At 52.6% G+C, this 4,827-nt stretch overlaps 2 non-coding genes across 2 annotated transcripts; one reads left to right on the top strand and one right to left on the bottom strand.

Annotated features, from left to right (window-relative positions):
• Positions 1-250: 250 nt before the first annotated feature.
• TRNAS-GCU lies at positions 251-332 on the bottom strand. Its single transcript has one exon. It is a non-coding gene; the product is annotated as a tRNA-Ser (tRNA).
• A 4,413-nt stretch (positions 333-4,745) lies between these two features.
• Positions 4,746-4,827, top strand: TRNAS-UGA. Its single transcript has one exon. It is a non-coding gene; the product is annotated as a tRNA-Ser (tRNA).

Genomic DNA, 4,827 nt, shown 5'->3' with positions numbered 1-4,827 from the left:
ATTATCTGGGGAGGTCTCAGGGTGTTAGGGGGAAATTATGAGGCTGTTCCCTTTTGAGATAAAAACTAAATAATGCAGGACTAGAGAATTTTTTTTTAGAAATCTGGGATTTAGACATTTTATTTGAAGCAGGGGGTGCAGCTGAGATTCTGAGAAGGCTTTTGTTTGCAAGAAGCAACATTGTTTGATCTGTCATTGTACCAAGGGGGGAGATGGTTGTCTATAAAGGAGAGTGAAGACTAAATACATCCGATGAGAATGGGATTTGAACCCATGCGTGCAGAGCACAATGGATTAGCAGTCCACCACCTTAACCACTCGGCCACCTCATCTGAGCTGCTAAAACAGGGACAGGAGGAGAAATCTAAGGCTGGCAGAGATAGGGACACTAAGAAGTTTTTAAATACTAAGCATAAGCAGGGTCTGAATGAGCTCCCCCCTCACATCTAGTGAGGAGCTGGGGGAAGACTTCAGGAACAGGCTGTGTTTACATAGACACCCCTACTCTGCCTAGCTATGCAGCATGATGGGGCCGCTTCCCCAAAATGACCAGTTTGGGATGGTGGTGGGTTGCAAATCACTTTAGGATTGAGTGGAATGAATGTTATTCTCCTTCCTGTACGAGTGAAGGGCAGCAGAACGTACCTAGGCCGTCCTGACGGAGGGGTGGGTGGGGGAGGAATCGCTTTCATTGGACTGCAGAGAAGTGATTGAGGACGTCACCCTAACCCAGTGGTCCCCAAACATTTCACACTGCGCCCTCATATCTATGGCTGTGGCCCCTCGGAAGCCGCGGTCGAGAACCGGGGCTGGGAGTGCGCCGTTGTTTGCTGGGGAGAGGGGAGCGGACAGGGGTAAGGGGGTCGAGGCCGGGCTGGGAGCCAGGGGCCCAGGCTGAGGGTGGGGTTGGGGAAGAGCTAGGACAGAGTGGGGCTGAGTGTTGCTCCCTCTCTGCCCTCCATGGGGTCTGGCTCGGGCCCTGAGGTGCCCCCATCAATCTTCCTCTGTGTCCCCCTAGGAGTCACACCCCACATTTTGGGGACCACTGACCCCTACTCGCTAAGCAGGGGCTAGTGATGCCAAAGCCCAGGGAAAGGGAGAACAAGTGCGGGGGCCCCAGCACCGGAACCCTGCCCCCCCCCCCACTTCTATCTGTGGCTCCGCCCCCTTCCACCCCTTCCACGCACGGCCCCATCCACTGTCACCTCTGTTCCACCCCTTCCCCCACTGGCCCCACCCAGTCACTCCTTTACCCCAGCCCCGCTGCGGCCCCGAGACCAGAGAAGCTCTGTGCCCTGCTGCAGCCCCCGGGCCGTAGCAGGGAGTGGGAGCTCCTCCAGCCCTGGGGCTGACATGGGGGAGACTTTCCCAGGGGGGCCCAATTTGGCCAGGGCCCCTAGTCATGGGCCCCACTGTCCCCTTGGCAACGCAAGGTTTGGGGAGGCTGAGCCCCCCCGAGCCTCCATTACGAGCCGCCCAGGCTACCTCTGCTCAGTGGGTGGCCAGTCTCCCTGTGTCTCTGCTCTTCGTGCTGGGGAGCCTGGTCGGCCTTAGGGGTAGGGCCCCCGGCAGCCGCCCAGGGCTCCAGGGGGTCAAAGGGCACCGTGTGGCCGTGCAAAGGTGCTCACTGCTCTCCCCTGCCCCAATGCTCCTCCATGGCCCCACAGAGGGTGGGGGGAGCGAGGAGCAACACTATGTGCCCCATGCGTCCTGGTCACTTTCCCCACCTGAGCTGGGCTGTGAGGGGAGCATCAGAAGCTGCTGCTCTCTGCCCTCCCCTGACGCAGCCCGGCTGAGGAAAGTGACCTGGATGCAGGGAGCTCGGATGACGTCCCTTCTCGCCCCCCTGCCCCTGCTAGGCAAGGCTGCTGTGTGGTGTCTCCATGGCTGCACTTTCAGGGATGCAGGTTTCTCTCTCCCATTGTTCCAGGGGCATCCTACTAGATAAAACTGAGCAAGAAATGCTTCCCAGTGGTTTTTAGGACTGGAATTGCTATTTACAACAGTGATTGCCATTTTTTTTCTAGTTTTGTTTGTTTAAAAGGAAGACAGTGATATTGCACTGGCAAATTCCCCATAGAAACAAATAATAATAAAGACACCTCAACTTTTCCTCATTTATGGAGGACAGTCTTATAATATGCATCCAGATCTCCTCCAATCACACAAGCTGAAAATTGTTCCACTTTACTGCAGTTCTGTAACCATGCGGGAACCAGTCCTGTCTGTGTTCTGTGCACATCCAAAATTCCTGCTGAATGACCCGCCCTGGGAGCAAGTTACCAGTGGCCCAGGGCTGGGGTGGAAGGAGGGTGCAGGTGTGGGGGGAGCCCAGGGCTGGGGCAGCAGACGGTGTGTGGGTGGGGGAGCACTGGTGGGGAAGGGGGAGCCCAGAGCTGAGACAGCATGGTGTGTGTGTGGAGGAGAGCCCAGGGCTGGGGCAGCAGGGGGGTGCGGGTGGGGGGGGGCAGAGCCCAGGGCTCAGGCACCAAGGGTTATGGTGGGGAGCCCAGGGCTGGGGTGGGGGCAGCCAATTTTTTTTTCCTTGGGGCGGCAAAACACCTAGAGCCGGCCCTGCCTCCACGCACCGTGAGGTAGGCAGGAGTGGATCATTATTATCCCTACTCGAAAGAGGGAGAAGCTAAGGCTGAGAAAGGAGAATTGACTTGTCTTAGGTCACACAGCCAGTCAGTGGCAGAGTTGGGAATAGGACCCAAGAGCCCTGATTTTCAATATACCTGCCCCTGGAATTTTCCACTACAAGCATCCGACGAAGTGGGTACTCACTCACGAAAGCTCATGCTCCAAAACATCTGCTAGTCCACAAGGTGTCACAGGACTCTTTGCTGCTTTTACAAACTAACCATCAGATCTTGAATTTCAGTCATTGAATGACCTGAATAAAGTGCTCTCAGATGAGCTCCAGACCAACAACAGTGACAGTAATTATTCAGCAAGTATTTGAGGAGAACTGCAGTGTTAGAGAGAATCATGAACTGCTCAGAGACCATTAATGCAGAGAAGCAGCAAAATTCATCAAACACAGAACTGGTTCTGACTTATTTACTTGTTCTTAAAAGAGACCAACAAGGACCTGAGTCTCCTCCCTGTCAATAACCCCCTGCTCAGCCAATCAGGGTCGAGACTGAGGACGGGAGGCTGAGGGTTCTCACCAGAGAGCCCAAAGGATGGCCCAGGTCATTGGTGGGGATCACTGCCCGAGCACTATTTCAGCCCCACATTTTTGGGTGGACCTCCCACAGTGGGAGCTGCAGAGCACTCCCCCGCAACAGATGGATCAGACTGAACAGCTTTCAAACCTGGAGGAGGCTCTTACCTTCTAAACAGGGACGGCTGTTTTCTAGTAAAATCACTAAAAGGGAAGGAGAAAACTCGAAAGAGGTTCCTCCTGGCGCTCATGTCCGTGAACCCGAATACTCTCTCAGTCCTCAGAGAGAGACCTGGAGAAGGAGATTTGCTGGAGCAAAGCCACAGGGGTCTCTGAGGTCTCCCTGGCCCCTCGCCCCTCTCCTGCCTGGCTGATGTCAGTATCTCTCTGTGAGGTCACCACCTCCCCACCACCTTGGACCAATAGGTTGAGGTCCTGCCAAAGGCCTTTCTGATGTCACTGCCACACCCCTCCCTTGCTGTGCCAATATCCTGCCCCTCCCTAGGCACTTTGCAGGTTTGAGCTACTCCCTGTGGATCACCCCACTCAAGGAGCGTTCGTTCTAGGCAGCAAGCCGGCTAGACAGGGAAACATCAGACGCTGCTCCCAATGCTGCACTCAGTTTTTTAGAAATTAGTCGACTTTATGGCCAGAAGAGACCATTAGAGCATCTAATCTGACCCCCTGCATATCACAGGCCTCCTGTATGACACAAGAGCTACTTTGGGGGCAAACACATTCCAGAAAGGCATCTAGTCTTCATTAAATGACATCAAGAGATGGAGAATGCACCACTTTCCTTGGTAGCTTGTTCCTATGATGAATCATCCTCGCTGTTGAATTTTTGTGCCTTAGTTGTAATATGAATTTGTCTCTTTTCACCTTGCAGCCATTGGGTCATCTTATGCCTTTCTCTGCTCGATTAAAGAGCCCTTAAATACCCAATCATTTCTGTCTATTAAGGCACTTCAATGAAGTCACCTTTCAATCTTCTTTTGATAAGCTAATCAGGTTGAGCTCTTTCAATAGCTCACTAGAAGGTATTTTTTCCAGTCCTCAGAACATTAGGTGGCTCTTTGCTGCCCCAACTCCAATTTCACAACATCTTTTTCAAACGAAGACACCAAAATTGGAGGCAGTATTCCAGTATCAGTCTCACTGATGCCGTGTCACCTCCTGTGACGTTATTGACATAATCTGTAATTGTATAGATCACTGTTGCGACCACTGTTCTATATTTGCAGTGAATATTGTAGAAAGGTTGTCGTGTAAGAGGTCTATGGAGAGGTTCTGATTGCCTGATTATAATGATGCTATCTCTAGATGTGTATCATTTTTGTAGTTGACGTTATAAATATTGGCTCTATGCTGCCTGTATTTCAAACTTGTGCTCTGCTTCTGGGAACACCCCGGACAAGTTGGTGTCAGTTCTGCCTAGCCTGCTTGATGGCCCATTAAGGACCATCAGCTCTACAATCGCCCCATGGAGAGAAGGCAGATACGCCTTGTGACTTGACACCTGGGCATTGGGATTATTTACCAGTTTCTCTGTCATTGGGGCAGTTTTTTGCTCACAGCTGTGATGGCCAAGTGGTTAAGACATTGGAGTTGAAATCCAATAGGGTTCCCCTGCGCAGGTTCAAATCCTGCTCACAGCG

The sequence above is a fragment of the Mauremys mutica genome, unplaced genomic scaffold (assembly GCF_020497125.1).
Source record: "Mauremys mutica isolate MM-2020 ecotype Southern unplaced genomic scaffold, ASM2049712v1 001072F_np12_obj, whole genome shotgun sequence".
Taxonomy (NCBI): Eukaryota; Metazoa; Chordata; order Testudines; family Geoemydidae; genus Mauremys; species Mauremys mutica.
Note: the sequence above shows the minus strand (reverse complement) of the source record. Positions and strands in the feature narration are given on the sequence as shown.